Source organism: Solea solea, chromosome 18 (genome assembly GCF_958295425.1).
Source record: "Solea solea chromosome 18, fSolSol10.1, whole genome shotgun sequence".
Lineage (NCBI taxonomy): Eukaryota > Metazoa > Chordata > Actinopteri > Pleuronectiformes > Soleidae > Solea > Solea solea.
In genome coordinates, this window is record NC_081151.1 from 6813628 (window position 1) to 6831371 (window position 17744).

At 43.0% G+C, this 17744-nt stretch overlaps 1 protein-coding gene across 2 annotated transcripts in view; it reads right to left on the bottom strand.

The window, feature by feature from the left end:
* The window catches only part of efna2a (ephrin-A2a), an 85310-nt gene that overhangs the window by 6864 nt on the left and 60702 nt on the right, over positions 1-17744 (bottom strand). The gene's annotated exons all lie outside the window — the stretch shown is intronic.

The window sequence follows — 17744 nt, forward strand, 5'->3', positions numbered from 1 at the left end:
CACCTGTGTAATTGCAGTATGTGGTAAAAAAAACAACAACACCAACACAGATTAACATATGCTCGGATTAAAGTCTTGCCTCCCCCTTGTCAGGATGCCTCAATGAGCCTATACTCACATGACACCCATGATAAGTGGGTCACATGAGAGAGGACCCACATTATCGTCCCATCCCCTGCGGCAGTGTAGAAAGGCAGCTGTGGTTAATGTCCACTTAGTTCTGTACACATAGAGATCATGGAGGTTGGCATGATGAATAGAAGTGGGTCAGAGGCCAGTGAAGAAGAAATAACAGTATATACACAGACATTCTCCAGGACTATAGAAGGGAAAATTGCTGCGTTCCTCCTCTTGGCAGCGAGTCAAGGATGATATGCAGGTAACATATGGAAATGCAGAGAGTTGGCGTCTCTTTTCAAAAGCCCTTCACTGTAGCTGCATCTCTCTCTGTACATAATACAGGCTCTATTAAGCCTCGTGGTTTGGCGCCAATGTTGCATTTTTTGGGAATGGAATTTTCTGTTTACAATCTTAAAGTTGCCCAAGTGAGACAGTTTCTCTTCAATGATAAGGCTTTGTGATATCCCATATTTTTGTTATTGCCAACAAATGCCACTAAAAGATAAAAGGCGACTGTATATGAAGCTAATCTGTTCAACTCCCCCCCCCCCCCCCCCCCCCGTCCCTGTCTGTGACACCCAGCCGCAGGCCAGCGTGTTTCTTCTGACATAAAAACGTCTGAAAGTGGGTCATGAATACGTACTGGCGTTTTTAAAAGAGGCTATATTATTTTCGACTATAGTCACGCAGGACGACAACACAAAGTGTTAGGCACTATTTCCAGCCAAGGACGAGAACACAAAGAAAGTATGTATTTATAGCAGGGTAGTGCATTTAAGATAAACTCACAGCACTCGTTTTTATAAAATGTGTGTTTTTGCTGTGGGGGACTAACCCTTATACGGCTCAGGATACACAGACTATGATTAATAATCGATTACTAAATAAATCATCAACTATTTTGACAACTGATTCATCAGTTTGAGTGTTTTCTGATTTTTCAACTTCTTAAATGTCACTATTTGCCGGTTTCTTTGCTCCGTACAACAAAGTAAATCATCAACACTGATCAACATTTTCAATCAAGAACTCGATTCATCGAGAAAAGAATCGTCAGATCAATCGTTCATGAAAATAAGTGACACTGGAAAAAAGAAAAATCAATATTTCACATCCAACGACCCTCGACGTGCAGCACATGTCGACCCACAAGTCCTGCAATACATCATTTTGTTTCATGCATCTTTTCCGTTTTCATTTTTAGTCATTTTCTGTGCAACAACATAACATATTCATAGGGTTATTAAAATATTTCTAACCCCAGATATTTTATTTACCAGCTCCGTGGACAAAAAATGCCCCGAATGGCACGACTTGTTGATCGCTTTGTTCTTGCTGCCCACCCATTACACATTTATGCTTTTACTTTGAAGTATACTTAAGGAAAATCATCCAGCATTACAAAGGCTGTTTAAAATTCACAAGTGCTACTCAAATCCCTTTGTGTGCACATGGCCGCGTCTGTACAGCAACCACTTCCTCCCGGTTTTTGTTATCAATGTCATTTATACGATCAATTTCATTTCAAACGTAACCGCATCAAACGAAACGGGAAATTCAGCCGCTGCTCGCAATCAAATCTTGTTTTTTTTAAAAAGCTAAAGTAAATTTGAGACGCAGGAAAGAGAAACGTCTTGAATCGAATGAGCGTAAACGGAGCCAGTTGTTGATGGCATGCACACACACACACACACACACATTTGAGCTTTTTTTTGTTGTTTTTTTAAACAAATTCATCATTTTCCTCCTCACCTTGGCAATAATTGATCGCTCCAAATGAAGACATTTTGGTCTAAGCACTTTTGGTTAGTGGGATATTTAGCTGTGGGACAAATTATCCCAATAACCACAGTCCTATCTCCCTCCCAGAGGGCAAATCAGGAAGTGAGTTATGTGTAATGAGTGCCTTCATGCTTCAGTGCTCTATCAGAGAGAGTTTTGCAGGTTCTAAAGGGATCCTTGAGCAGATCATTTAGATGCATTGATCCACTGGGGAGCTCCTCTCGGGCTCTCACGGCTCCCAATCAACTCTGATTAACAACTAAAAAAAGGGGGGGGAAAGAGCAGAGGGAGAAACGGAGGGGGAGATGCACGGAATGAGAATAAAAAGAAAGAACAGAGGGAGGGAGACAAAGAGAGAAACGGTTCGGGGGAAAATACGCGCTAAAAGAAAGCGAAAGACAGACAGAGGAAGGGTGCATAATAAGATTGCAAAGTGGGAGTTACAGAAAAGTCAGGCATAAGCAAAAACACGGAGGAAAGGAAAGGGCAAAAGAGGAGGAGGCCAGCTGGAGGAAGAGAGGAGTATTCTGGCTCTCATTTCAATTTGTACGACTGTGGGTTTCCATCGGAGACAAATGTGCTTCGCCTATTGATCGTGCACTGATACGTTCACGGACAACCGCCATCTCGATATTACACTGGACTGTATGTGCGTCTGTGCGCGCTCGGACGTACGTGGTTGTAAGACTTGGGTTTGGTTTGGTTCAATTCCAAAGTGGCTAAAATCCTGAACATGCTCCATCCAAGAAAGGGGCCGTCATGTGTCAGAATACATTAGGTGGGTCGTATTCGGCTACTCAGCTCCCTGTCCTGCTTTTGGTGACACTGTCTGCATATCTAATGCACCCAGGACAGGAAACTGTGTGTGCAGGCAGGCAGGTGTGTGTGTGTGTGTGTGTGTGTGTGTGTGAGTCTATGCCACCGTGCTCCAAACTGTCAAGAGAACATGTCATCGTGTGAAGTTTTATGCGGATAAGTGTGCGAGTCCTTTGGCGTGTCATTTGGAATTAAACACACACACTGCACTGGCCAAAAAAGACACGGGAATGCACTCTCCCTTTACAACGTGCATCTTCCTGAAAGAACTCATGTGTGCCAGGTGTGTGGGTGTCACTGCCGTAGGTACCGCATCGGTGTGACTCTCTTCCCTCAACTGTGCACACACATGCACATGCACACTCTGCCTCGGAGCAATTACAGCCAAACTGAATTTGCAGCAGAGATTATACATTTGAATGAAGTGTGAAACGTGATGAAGACACACTGTTAATTATCATATTTGATGACGCTAGTGTACAATATCTGTTCTCTTTTGTTTAGGCACCAAAGTGGCTGAATCCGATAATCTCTTGAATGTTCTTGAAGGTGCAACTACACTGATGGCAAACACAGGCCGTACACAAAAGACAGATGTTGTCTTTTGGTATATATATATATATATATATATATATATATATATATGTTGAATAGCCAACAGGGATGACTCTACTGGTTGGTAAAAAAAAAAGAGCTCTGTTTGAATGGAAGTCTATGGGAAAATGAGGCTACACTTCAGTAGCCAGGAAAACGTTTTCCTGAGGAGATAATCGCGAGTTTAGGGTCAATTTTGTACAATATATTCACATTAAGACAAAATGCAGAATGATTATAAGTGAAGTCTGTTTGCAAAAAAAGTCAAAATGGCGACGGGGGAAGTCATAAATCTCAAGGCTTATGGTTGAGGCCTGCAAAAGAAGTCAGTTTGTAACTCTCGCTTGATTTATTGGGTCATTTTTTCCAGTGCACTTTATGGTTTTAACAGCTTCAACCGTCTTTTTTTTTTTGTAAACTATGCTCCCATTTAGTTATAAAGCATGCCACATTCTAGGGTCTGGGTCCGTGATTGATGGCAAGTACTGTCCAAGAGATGCTTGTGCAAAATCTCTCCGTTAGCTCCACTGCAGCTACCGCTGTCTTTCGAGAAAAAAAAAGAAGAAAAATGGAGGTGACACTGGCCAAAATACTAAAATCCTAGCTTCAAAATAGCGGATCACCATCCAGCGGGTGATGTCATGGCAACGTGCACTTCATTCCCTTGCCATCCACCCCCCCCCCCCCCCACCATGTCCTGGCAACTCTGCTGTCATTAGACATAATGCTTCAGTCAGGCTAGCATTATAATGGCGGTGTCATTAAAAAGTAACTTAAGCAACTGGTGCAGTGAGAATGTCAAGGTGTGCTCCGGGTTGTGTCAGAGCACTGTGAAATCACTGGCGAGAGTGGTCTAGCTGCACCCATTATGACTCTGCTAGAGGAGAAATAAAGTTCTGGCGTGTTCAACTTTCTTTAAAACTGTTTCGTTACCCAGAATGCAGGAGTCACAGAGTGGTAAGGGTGAAGCAAGTCTTTTTTCTCTCTCTCTCAGTGAAGCTGTGCAAGGTACATGGTGTAGCAGTTCAAAAACGCAGGCAAAGGTAAAACTGGAAATGGATGAACCTGACCAGGAACGTATACTTAGAGCGACACTGGTGGACCAAGTTAGGGGCGGGGCAACGTAATGAGAAAAGGGGGAGGAGAGGAAGCAGGCCCTAATGAATGAATACCACAACATAACCCAAATGAACATAAACTATGTGTCCCACATAGGCAGACATGCCAAAAACAATCACAATCATCATAAAAAAAACAACAAAATAAAACCAAAATAGTATATGTATGTTGACTGTGATTCCACATGCACCAAAACTTGACATTTGCAGTGTGTGGGCTGCTCGCTCGCTCGCTTGGAGCTTGCTGCTGCTGCTGCTGCTGTTGTTGTTGTTGTTGTTGTTGTTTTCTGTCGCTAAGGTGGATTTTTGGAAATGGTAACGGGCCAGAGTAGGAGGGTGAGGAGAATGGCAGGCTCATACCCATACCCAGTGAGTCAGGCGACCCCTTCAGTGTCATTTCCTTGGTCACGTCAAAGGCCTTCATGACAGCGCATGAATAATTTCCTTGTTCTTAAATTAAGATGAAACCACGTGGAATCCCCCTCCCCCCCCACCATTTTTTCACTCTTCATCATTTGAAAAACCACATTTGCGATGTCTGCCTCCACCTTAATACAGTCAAGGTGACTGGAATTTCATTAGTGTCACACATTGTCAGCTGTTGTCATAGGGACCATTTCTTATGCATGAATTCTTCCCAATGAAAACTCTCCACAGTGAAGTTCTTTCTGGGTTTAGCAGTTTCTGAAAAAGTCTCTTCTTGAATTCCATCAGTGCAGAGAGTGCTGCCAGTCAAACGCTCATTTACCTTCATAAATCTCAGACACATTTTCTTTAGCTACACCTGCGGGATTACATTTTTTTTTTTTTCTTATGTCAATATTTAATCAGCCAATCACATGGCAGCAACTCAATGCATGGAGACACGAAGACAGGCACAAGTTGAAGGTCAAACCGGGCAACAGCACGAAGAAAAGGCGATTTAAGTTACTTCATGGCATGGTTGTGGGTGCGAGACGGCCGGATTTGAGTATTTTTGAAACTACAAATCTAGTGGCCTCTCTAGGATTTACAGAAAATGGTCAAATGAAAGAGAAAATATCCAATCAGCCGCAATTCTCTGGGTAAGAAATGCAGAAAAGTACAACCAAAGTACACAGAAGACCTCGGAAAACTTTAAAGCATTAGCATTATTAGCTATAGGTATAGGTATAAACTTTTAAACCCTTTAAGAAATCAGAATAACTACTGTAACTGTTTAAAACGCTGCACATTTTTTTGTTCACTAACTCCTACTAATTGAAGACACTCGTGTTTATATGCTCTGACTACAACTACTGTGATTTGTTGAGTTTTTAAGGGTGGAACGTGTTTTTTTTGCCGAATACTTTTACACACACAACTCAGGCACTAAACGCGGCGCCGGGGGAGCCTTAGGAGACTTTAAGGGCCCCAGGCAAAAGGGACTCAGGGGGCCATAATGAATCGAATGGCAGCAAGGCAGTGGCATTTGGCCTCATTAAGAGGGTTTCCAACCATGGTGTCATTGCCGTTTTCTGTTCATGACCTATCCTAAAAAATAAGGGGGTTTTGTCGTTACTGTAAGCTGCCGTTCTCAGGGGTAATCTCTCAAATCGGGGCCCAGGGCCATGGCCTGCTTTATCCAAGCCTCTAACAATGCTCCCGTAGTGAAATGATTTTGAAATCGTTTGCAGTCACTTTATTTCAAGGAGTTATTATAATAATTGCACTTCTGTCCGTCAATTTGTTTGTGCTAAGCAAAAAAGACCAAACCCATTCCCCCCCAAGGGGGAGCTGGGAGCTGCAAGCAATCCATGAAAATATGGTGTAAATGTGTATTTATGTCCACCAATTGCCAATTCCGGCTGTTCTGTGATTGCTTTGTTAATTTTCTCTTCCAGCAAACAGCTAAATAACTTCACATTTTTTTACCATTTAAGGCTGGGCTAGGGTTAGCAACTTCAGCTCATTCCGTTAGAACGGCGCTCTGTTTATACGCTGACTGTTAGCGAGCTTCATTCGTTCAGAGAGCCTTTATTGTCCCCGTTCAATAACCTTTTTATTGCACAAAATGATTTACAGTGATGAGCGAAACACCACTGGGGAGTCGACAGAGCAAAATGGAAAGATAATGGGGGGGAAGTTTCATTGCGAGGGACTAGCCCCGGCCGGCTAGCACGTTAGCAGTTAGTTTGGGAGCGACGGCGCGGATTTTGTCAGCCGAATAATGACGTTATTTAAAGACGGCGTCTTATCCAGTGTCTACTGGGACTGACTCCAGTTCCTTTATGATGGATGGATGGATGGATGGATATCTCTGGTTTATATACTAATATTAAGAATGTATGACAAAAAGCAAAGAGACAGACAAACAACAAAATATCCCAAATATCACATTTGTCAGACGTTACAATGCAGCAGTATAATATACTGTTCAACACGTAAACGTCAGGCTTCACTAATCCTAGACAGAGACACAGACAGATCTAGATAAATGGACTTTATTGTACTTTCATTGATCCCAGACGGGGGAAATTGTTTAACTGTTACTCAGGACTATCACAAGGACAATAAATAATGTTTGTGGCTCACAAAACATGATTATCTTTCGTTTCCACCCCAAAGAGGAAAACTTAACTTAACTTAACTCCTTAAAACTTTCAAAAGCATCACGGGATAAAACATAAATAAAAAAGTGCATTGCAGAGGTGCAAATGCTCTTTCCAGTGTTTTGTTCCACCGCTTGCGGCCATTCCTTTTTGATATTGTGTGCGTGTGTAAACCTGTGCAACACAACACGACGGTTTGCTTCATTCCTAATCCCCTGATGTCTCACAGATTCTCCTCACTCTTTTTCGGTGTGATTGAATTGTCTGGCGACGTTAGCCAGATGAAGCTGAAGCCACTCATCTGGATGTAAAAGGCAACATTCTGAGGCTTGGACCTCAATCAGCGGCAAGGACTCTGTGTAAAAGGGTTTTATGGCACTGTGTGTGCACGTCAGGGCGAAACAATAGAAAGCGAGGAGTTCATAAATTGAAATGAAGGATTACGAGAGAGAGGAGAGGACTTAGAGGCTTGCAGTGTGCGCCTTCCAGTGATTTTTGTTGTTCTGCCTCTGTTTGGTCTTTGAGAACAAAACACATTATTTTACCTGACCTGGTTTTTCTGAAAGGCTTTCTTTGTGTTATCAGTCATACTTTTCCACCTATGGTCGCAGCTTGCCTCGCCTCGGCACGGCACGGCACGGCACGGCACGGCACGGCTTAGGTTGTGTTTCCATTAGAAAAAAAATAGTATAGTATAGTATAGTATCGCCTCAGCTTGCTTGGATATATATACGTATATATATATATATACGTATATATATGTATAAAAAGTGATGTACTACATCTTTAGAGCTTTTAATGTGTGCATGCATGTGCGTGTGCACGTGTGTGTTGTGGTCACTCCTTAATATTCTGGCACCCTGGACTCATCAGTATCATCTTCGACTCTCTGCCTGTGATCAAAGCCTCGGGATGGAGAAGCTTTGGATGTCTACTGTACCTGACTGTATCCTAAACAGCGGCCGCATCAGTAAACAAACATCAAGGATACTACGCCCCCCCCTCCCCCCTCCATTTTCTCTCGCTCTCTCTCCCTCTCTCTTTCCCTCACTCTCAATGTGCCATGCATACCTTCCTCGTTTTCACTAGCTCCACTTGAACTCCTTCTGTCAGTCTTGGTGCATCCAAAATTCAGGCGCAGGGTGTCACTCAACAAAGATTTTGGGATGGTTACCATGCAGAGCAGAGGTTACAGTGGCATTGGTGCAACATTTCTGTCCCTATCGCTGGGATTTTAACCAATACTTCTCCAGGTGAAGTTGTATCATCTTCAGATGAACCTTGACACTCTGCAATGTGGCTGAAGTCTCGGCTATAGACCGACTTTCATTCATAAACACAATGGCACACGTGTCATCTTCCCGTTCCTTCCCATTTCAGAGCAAAAGTGAAAATTCAGTGGGCGAAATTCCTCCTCCAGCTCCGAGTCTATTACCACTCCCTCATTGACAGTAATGAACATCCACAACCGCATCACGCCTTCGCCGTCGCCCAACCACGCACCGACTGCTACTTGCCAAATAAACGCTGAGTCTTTAAAATGTAAAACTCGACGCTCACTCCTCACATGAAATATGCACAATTTCACCTCATTTGGCTTATTTTTTGGCAGGGAGAGTAACTGCTGGCTGTCTCACGACGCATGTGTGTGTGTGTGTGTGTGTGTGTCTGTAGCCTCGGTTACTTTGCAGTCAGTCACTTTGGGTTTCTCCAATTGACTCCACATTACTCTCCGTTTCTATCTCTCCATCTTCATCTGCTTCTGTCTTTTGTTTCCACTTACCTCAACTTCATTTACTCCCCCCCCCCCCCCTTTCCCTCTCACTTCCCCTCCTGTAGCATAGCGGTAGCTTCTGACTTCTGTCTCCTTGTTAAAACTCCTCATTCTCTCTCCGTTGTTTCTTCACTCGTCTCTCCTGCCTCCTTAACTCCCCCCCCCCGTCCCATGCATGTATTTTTCATCCCTCCTCCCCCCTGCTTTCTCCTCACTCTTTCTGAATGTTTAAATTGACAACTCCCCCCCCCACACACACACACACACTAAGACGCTTTTCTCTCAGCGTGAGTTTCTCTCTCTTTCTCTTGCTGTCGTCTCTCTGCCTGTGAGATTCCCTCTGCGCCGCTGCCAATGCTTTTCTGTATGTAGGGCAAAGTAAATACGTTACCTACAGGCGTTGACACATATACAATATCCTCACATGCTGCATTGTGTTCATTAACACACCACAAGTCATATCTGTATATATATACATATATATATATATATATATACGTAGAAGACACAGTGTACAATGTTTACCCGCATTAAAACATGTTTAATTATGCTAATGAGCTCCTAGGTTGCATGTAAACACATGGAAATGCAGAGACAAACCACATCACACACATGTGCGGGGAAAACAACCCCCGCCCCTCACCCCACCCCCATAAAAGCCCCCGCCTTCTTGTTGTCACTCTGCATAAATGTACACCACAGATCACCGCGGTGACACTCGGCACTTCGGAGAGGTTATTATGTATTTCTTCAAGGCGCCGCCCCCCCACCACCCCCCCCATGTGGATTAAGTGTGTCAGACCCTATCAAATGAATACAAACGTCATAAGCGCACATGTACACACAAACTGTCAGGCGCAAACACACGCTCCCCGTCATACATGACAGACACATGCAGCCCCAACACAACAACCTCCGTGGTTAACAAAACGCTGAATCTCTAGATCACGGGGTGTCAAAGTCCTTTTAGGACCAGTAAAATAACAGAATAATAACCTATGACCAACAAGAACTCCTTTGTTTTACATTTAATGAAGGATATTTATTTTACAAAACATGAAACGTCTTGAGAAACAGAAGGGCAACTTCATCAATTTCAATATGTGAAATTTTAACAAATTCATCCCATGGGAGGCTGGTTCTGGCCCCAGGGCCGTACGTTTGACACCCCTGCTCTAGATTCTAGACCCCCCCCCCTGCAAGCCAAATAGACACCTTGGTGATGTGGCAGCTACGCTAGAATAAAAAGTCGACAGTGATGGATGGACATGGAGGACGAGTTAGTCAGACAGACTGGTGCGTCTGACAGTGTGCATCGCATGATATGCTTGTTTCTACGAGGGGCGGGCCTTCGCCGTGATGCAGCACCAGATTTGGCTCCGCTGACGGCGTCCACAGCACCGGTGGACTGCGCTGGTATCGACAGCGTCGGCCCCGAAGCGGAATGAGAGGGAGCGGATGGCTGGTATCCAAAGCATAGCAATAGTCATCTTTCAACACAGCAGGTGGGGGCGACAACAAGAAAGGGATTTGTGTCAGCGCCCTGCAGAAATGTCACATATCCACAGAGTCAGTGTTTAAAGAGGGGGAGAGGAGCCGGGTGATTTATTGTTCGTTCAACCCAGCGCTCATGCGTTCTTTTAGACTTTAGATTTCACTGCCGTGACAGGTTTTTTACCACAGATAGGGAGTCACTTTTGGCCGCGAGTCAAAGCAACCTCCACTTCTTCGTCGAGGAAGTTAAACTTTTCTTTCATTTCATTCTTACGTTTCGATAAAAAAAAAACATCCACCTGGTGTTTTGCCAGAATCTTAATCCTGAGAGGTGCCGAGTTGCAAAAATCAATCCCACCATGGTTTGGTGTGTAATATTTATCATACCACACAGCAATTTCATTTTTTTCCCCCTGCACTGAAACAAATCCCGTTTAAAATTCATTTGGGACACAATGGACGGTCCTTTTCCTACTTTATAAAAAGAATGATGCCAATACTTCATTCCTCTATTTATGCTATTTTATTTTTATTCCATTATATTTGAACTGTACCTCTGATTGACAGCGTGAGTGACGGATGAACAGATAAATGTTTGACACGATGACAACAGGATTATGGAGCTGACAGATCAGCTGACAAGAAAAAGGGAGGACTAGCTGGCTTATTGGCCCACTGACTGACTGACTGACTGACTGACAACCTGGATAAGTGGTCCAGCCGTCCGACTGAAGATTAATCCCGCAAATAAACTTACGGTCTCACTGATTCATTAACTGTCTCGTGCCGGCGTCCCCCTCAGCCTTTTAGAGTCTAATATAAACGGTCCTGATCCAGATTGACGGCGCGCCAATAATCCGCGCACGTTCGGGTCAGAGCGCTCGAGTCTCTGTGGATGAGAGGAAGACCACGAGGGGGGGGAAGCCGGTGCATGGATTGCTTTGCAGCATAACTAACGACTTATTAAACACTTGAATGGAGTCCAATTAAGACACACACTGTATTTACGGCCCTGCACACACACACACACACATATCCATGGCTGTAGATATTAGTATGTAAACAATCTCGCTCCTATGTGAGAGGACAAACCAATGGAAAAACACACACACACACACACTACGTTGTACAAGTTTCTGTATCGGAAGGTCAACGTCGTCTCCCGTCCTCTCCGTCTCATTCCCGCTCGTTTCTGATGTCCACGTCCGTCTATGTTCTCATCTCCATCACTCAGCCTCGCCTGTTCTCCCGCTCCCGTCAGCCTCTCTTCCCGTCACTCACTTTCGATTCAATTTCACTACCAATATAAAAGGTGCGACAAACGACAGAGAAAAAAAAACAAGAACAACAACGAAAGACACTCTAAACCGAATTCTCGTCCTCACCGGAGAAACAGCAGCCATTGTTCGGGAATTCAAAAACGACCCGTGTAAACGTCTGCGCATCCAAAGCCACTCAGGCGTCTGACGAGCTACTGATCCAACAGCTACTTAGCATACTGAGGCCTAAGTGTAGGTGGATGATTGACTCTCCGGCCACCTCTTACACAATCAGTGTTTGTTTCATGGTAATATTCTTGATCTTTCCCAACAGTAACTAATATAGGAAATCTTAACATTAAAGCGCTTGTTTTGAGGCTATTTCTCAACCATCACAGGAATCCAAGGCCTTTGACCATGTTTTACACTTTGACATTATTTGTTTTTATGATTTGAGGAAGTGTCTCTCTCCTGAACTGAAATATGAGACATCAGAAAGTTTCTTTCTTCTTGATTTTCTGGTGCAAATCAAAAAAAAGAAGAAGCGCTGTTGTCTCTCTCTCTCTCTCTCTCTTGTCTTTCTGTATTCCTGTCTCCCACACACCACATCTTGGAGTAATCCCACTGTGCCGAAACCAGCCCAAACCCTTCCTTCCTCTTTTTTTTTGTCTCATCTCCCTTCCACTGCCACTGATCTGCCCAAATTCCTCCCCCACCCCCCGCTTCTCTCCCGTTCTCTTTCAAAATTCCCCCCCCCCCTTCATCTCCGAACTACTCTCTTAACCCGGAACATTATTCTTTAGGCATCATCTTGGTGAGAGGATGAACACGTTTGTCGATGCTCTTCTGTCAAAATCCAGATCAAAAAGTTTGCAAAGACACTTCACAGCGCCGGCAAACTCTTTTAAACTAGAAGTCGTGCCGTACAGGTTTTCCTTTTCCTTTGCCACATTGGATGAGGCAAATTTCCTCATCTGATACAGTGTGTTGTTAAATGCTCATATTGATATTGACTGTCATCACTTTATCTTTTCATAGTATTGGATATGCTTTTGTCATATGAGAATTCATTCACCAGTTGATTAGTGACATATCTACGGAAGAGTGTTAGGGCCACATGTAAAAAAAACCTAAATAAAATAGCATTCATTTTGAGATTAAAGTCAGAATTCTTACCTTTTTCCCTCAGAATTCTGAGATTTAAGTCAGAATTCTGATTTTTTTTTCTCAGAATTCTGACTTTAATCTCAGACTTTTTTCTCAGAATTCTGAAACTAAAGTCAGAATACTTTTTTTCCCTTTTTTTCCTCATAATTCTGACTTTTATCTCTGAATTCTGACTTTTTTCACAGACTTCTGACTTTAATCTCAGACTTTTTTCTCAGAATTCTGAATTGAATCTCAGAATTCTGACTTTTTTCCTCGTAATTCTGACTTTAATCTCCCTCAAAAAGTGCGGATTCTGAGATTAAAGTCGGCCAAATAAAACAACATGAATTCTGAGATTGAAGTCAGAATTCTGAATTTTTTTCAGAGTTTTCAGTGAATTTTCAGCATTTTTTTCTTTTTTTTTTCTTTTTACATGTGGCCATAATACTCCTCCATACATACCAGTTTAGGCTTTTAGTGCTTTTTTTAAAAGGTAGTATGAACTCTTCCTTCGAATCCTACGTTAGGACACCAACATCCAAATCAGTTTATACTTGATTTCATACAAAGAATAATACCATGTCCATGAGAATGGGGCAGATTGGACATACAGATGGACGGACAAAATGGACGGGCGGACGGGACAGATGGACAAGTCGTAAGCATAAAAAAACACTTTGGGAAAATTTCGCCTAACATCGTGATCTTGAACTTTTGGATATAAAATGTCATCACTCACCCCCCCCCCCCTTCCTGTTTTTCCCAGTTTGTCATCGTCTGTGTGTGAGCTTTTAAATTCAGTTTTGTGAGTGAAGTCCCGGCGACGTTTGACCGCAGGAATTGTAGCAGGCTGTCGTACAGATTTTTTACAGATCCCATCCGGGCATTCATACGGACGGTTGAATGGACAGCCATAATCCATCTGGCCACTGGCTTCCAACAACATAAAAGGGATCACTGAAAATCTCAAACGACTGCCATAACTCGGGAGACACTCGGAGACTTTTTCTTTCTCTTTCTCTACCTTTTCTCAAATAATCTCCCCGTGTTAACTCTAATCCCCCGTTTTCTCTCCACCTCTGGCCTCCGTCCAGTCTTTTATCTGTCCCTCTGATCGGCGCCCTTCTCTCCAAAATTTCCCGCTCTACCCTTCCATTCTCTTTCACTTTTTTTTTTCCCCTCTCTCTCTCCATCTGGTGTCTCTCTATGAGCATTAATCAGAGTGCTCAAGCACCATGACCAAAACAACTCCACAGAGACTCACTGCTTCTCCCACTGAGTTGCTCTTTCTCAGTCTTGCTCCATTTTTTTTTTTTTTCATAAATAGTCACAGATAGCCCACATGCACACACACACACACATGCTGGGAAATCCATAAACATTCACCGGTACGATTCCAACCCCGGCCTGGAGCTACTCTGGTCGTGATGGAAGAAGTCTTCCTTACATCTCAGAAACGTAGAGGGCTGATTTTCGGAGAGTGGACTCAAACCACAGGGGGCGGAGGGGTTAAATTGTGCAAAGATGTCCCGCAGTAATGTTTCTCATACCGCCGTCTCGGTGCATCCCTTAGCCGCAGAGTCAATGCAAATCACTAACCGAGTTTTAAATTAGCATTTTCAAATGGGCTCTCAATCTTTTTGTCTCAATTTTCCTCTGCCCACAGAAGGCAGCGTCGCGATGGAGGCTGCGGCGGAATACGCTATTAGAATTCACAGTTGGGGGAAACTCGCGGATGCCGGCGATGGCCCGACTTTCTGCAACTCACAGCTTGTCAATGAGGACGCTGTTATTTTGCAAATACAGGAGGAACTTTGGCACAGTTAATGAATTCATATTTAAATATTTTCCCCCCATATTTCCGTGTGACATTTGAGGTGGAAACAATATTGTGACAATTTACGTTAAAAACTATGGAATTAGATGGTGCGTCAATACTTTTCAAACGACACTTTTCACGAAGCAAAAAAAATAAATCGATTTAATCATTCAAAAATATTGTATTTTATTGTTTGAAAATACACTTGTTTTTGCGCCATGGTTTCTTTGGTTTGAGGGCGGGCCTTCCTTAGGAAGCTGCCTGCTGATTGGCTACTGAGTTTTGGCGCAAACAGCTCAATTTTCCGTGAAGTCGTCACGGGCTTGGAGGTCGCTGTCCGTCTGGAACTCGTTGCCCAAGTTTTGCCCGTCGACATCCGACAGAATAATTGTAAATATCTAATGTTTGTCAGATTATAAACGTTAGATACACTTAAAATAATTTTGTCGGATGTTTGCGGGGAAAGAGTTCCAGACGGACATTGACTTCCAAAACTCAGTAGCCAATCAGCAGGCAGCTTCCTATGGCCCGCCCTCAAACTAAAATACAAGTGTGTTTTCAAACAATAAAATACAATATTAGAATGATTAAATCGATATTTTTTTTGTTGTTTGATTCCTGAAAAGTGTTTGACACAAATCGAATTCCATAAAAAACAAACTTGTTTTAAGGATGAATGCACATGAACATATTGGATTTCTTCTAGGTTTCATATTGGCTTTTTTTTTTATATAGAAATTCATTTGTTGCCTGTCAGTTGCCAGAGTGATACATCAAAAAGAGAAGAGTTTTGTCCGCTGTCACAATTCACACTGTATCGTGAACTTGTTTTCATTGACTTATTTACACACACACACACACACATGGAGCAACGCTAGCTTTGGGAGTCATGTGTGTTTGTGTCCACTTGAAAAAGGACTAATTGCACGTTTTACTCTCTTGTCTCTTGTGTATCCTCTTTGGTTTCTTCTTCCTCTCGTTGTAACACTGTCTGCCATCAACTGCTGGCACTAAATCCGTTTTTCTGAAAAATGGCCACCTGCTGCACCTAAAAAGCATCGCTATGAAAGTGCCGCTGGGACTGAACGATAAACTGTGATCGCCCGTTTACCCCGAATGTTGAAAGGAAGTAAGACACAGGGACAGAATAATAAACCAAAGAAGTGAAATGATAAATCTAATCAAACCAGTACAAACCAGCACTGTCAGGTGAAGTCGGTGAGAAGAATGGGGGCAATTTCTTCACACTGTGTCGCAAACAGAGCTGGAACGTTAACAGTATCTGTCATCCAAGTTCTGCTCGTTTAGAAGTTGAACAGCCGCAATTTAAGGGCCCTTAGGGCAAAATCATGAAAAGCGATGGCGAGCGCAAGACTCCGCCCCAAACTCTGTTGTCTCTGTTGCATAGTCTCGTGAATACGGAGGTGAAACTGCACATTTACCTCTGCTCGCTGCTCTTTCTCCGCATACATGAGGTGCACATCCCTATAAAACAACATCCATACAGTCCATACTAATGAAGTGTGTGCTGATGTACTCCACACAGCTGAGCGGTATCACACAACAGCCAGGCTCCCCGCGGTGGTTGCCAACGTGTTTTATCTGCTGCCAAACAGATGACGAGATCACGGCGAACGGCTAGATTTCAAATCTACAAGTCAAATTTTGGGGGATTAAGTCACTTGTACTTACACCCCTGATAAACCAAAAGCAGGTTTTGAGTCTTGTACCTCCACCGGCAGGAGAACTTTAGTCCCTGCTCCATTTTCTGTTGTATATACAGTACAGTATCGAGAGGTACAATGCAATATTCCTATTCTTTTCTCCATTGTACTATTATGCACTGAATTGTTTTATGTTCGCTCTTCTATTGACGTGGTTCTGAACATTACTTTGGTCAATTTTTGCAGAAAATAACATTTCTATTGTTTGTTTGTTTTCAAAAAAAAGAAAGAAAGAAAGAGAGAAGATGACAAAGGATTGGATTTGATTGGCCGTTCACCTTCAGATCCCCGCTCTAACAAGGTTACACGTACGCCGTCCCTGCAAATAGGAACAAGTATAGCTTCATAAATACAGATGCAGGCTTTCAGAATTCCCCACAGAAGCCTACGAGTGATGTCTTGGATGCTACAGTCATGTTTTTCTACTGCATAATGGATTTGAGGCCGGTGTTAGCCTGTGAGTCAGAGTCTGAGTCACTGTGATCATGATGCTCTAAGAGTTAAAAGGAAGCCTCCCGGCGCAAGTGAGCAAGGTGGGTTTAAATCGGGCTCCCCGGTTATAAATTGTTTAAGAACTGTTTTGTAATTTTTTATATACGTTTTAAAGCGTCTCCAAACAAATGTAGTACACTGTAAATGAAACACAAGAAGAAGAAGAAACTCGATTAAAGCAATCATTCGAATAGTCGCAGTATAAGAACTGGCACATGTGGTGGAATGATGACCTATATTACAGCCAGCCATAAGGGGGCGATACAGATGTGTTAGCTATAAACTGTATAAAAAAATAAGTGGATGTACATATTCTACTGCAGTGGTCCGCAATTGGTGGCCCATGGGCCAAAGCTGGCCCGCTAGCGTCAGTATCTGGCCGGGCAGATGATTTAACAAACCTGATCTTAAATGATTAGCTTATCTTCCCAAAAAAAAATTGCTGTTGTCATGGAGACAGCCCGGTTTGGGGAGTAAATGCCCGTAAAATAACTATTAGCATATGCTAGGCTCAAATAAGAAGAAGCAGTAATTCTTAAAAATTGAAATGATGCGCAACAAATATTAACAGTATGAGTCTCACACACATTTGTCTCCGTGACAAGCTGCTGGTTAAAGACAACATCCACGTTATTGTTAGTCTAAGGCAGCAAACGAAGACGTTTTAAGTCGACTTTTGCCTGATGAAGATAAGATTTGGCCCAAACTTTCAATTGCTTTCAATTGCTTCTTTGTAGACCACAAAGACTTGCTGATTTGTGGTCTACTGGATGCAAAACAAAAAAAAGGCCCACTGTGAAGCCTTCAAATTCACCATGGCACATTTTTAAGTCCACAAAAAACACCTGCACCAGTGTCAGACTATTTTCCATCATTTACAACATTCATAAAGAAGATTCAAAAAGGGGAAGTTTATAAATCAACTAAGAAGTAGAGGCTCATTTTTCCCGTAGACCTCCATTCAAGCAGAGTCACCATTTTTATGCACAGCCTACGGTTTAAGCTTCACTTTTGGGAGCCGACGCGTCGTCTC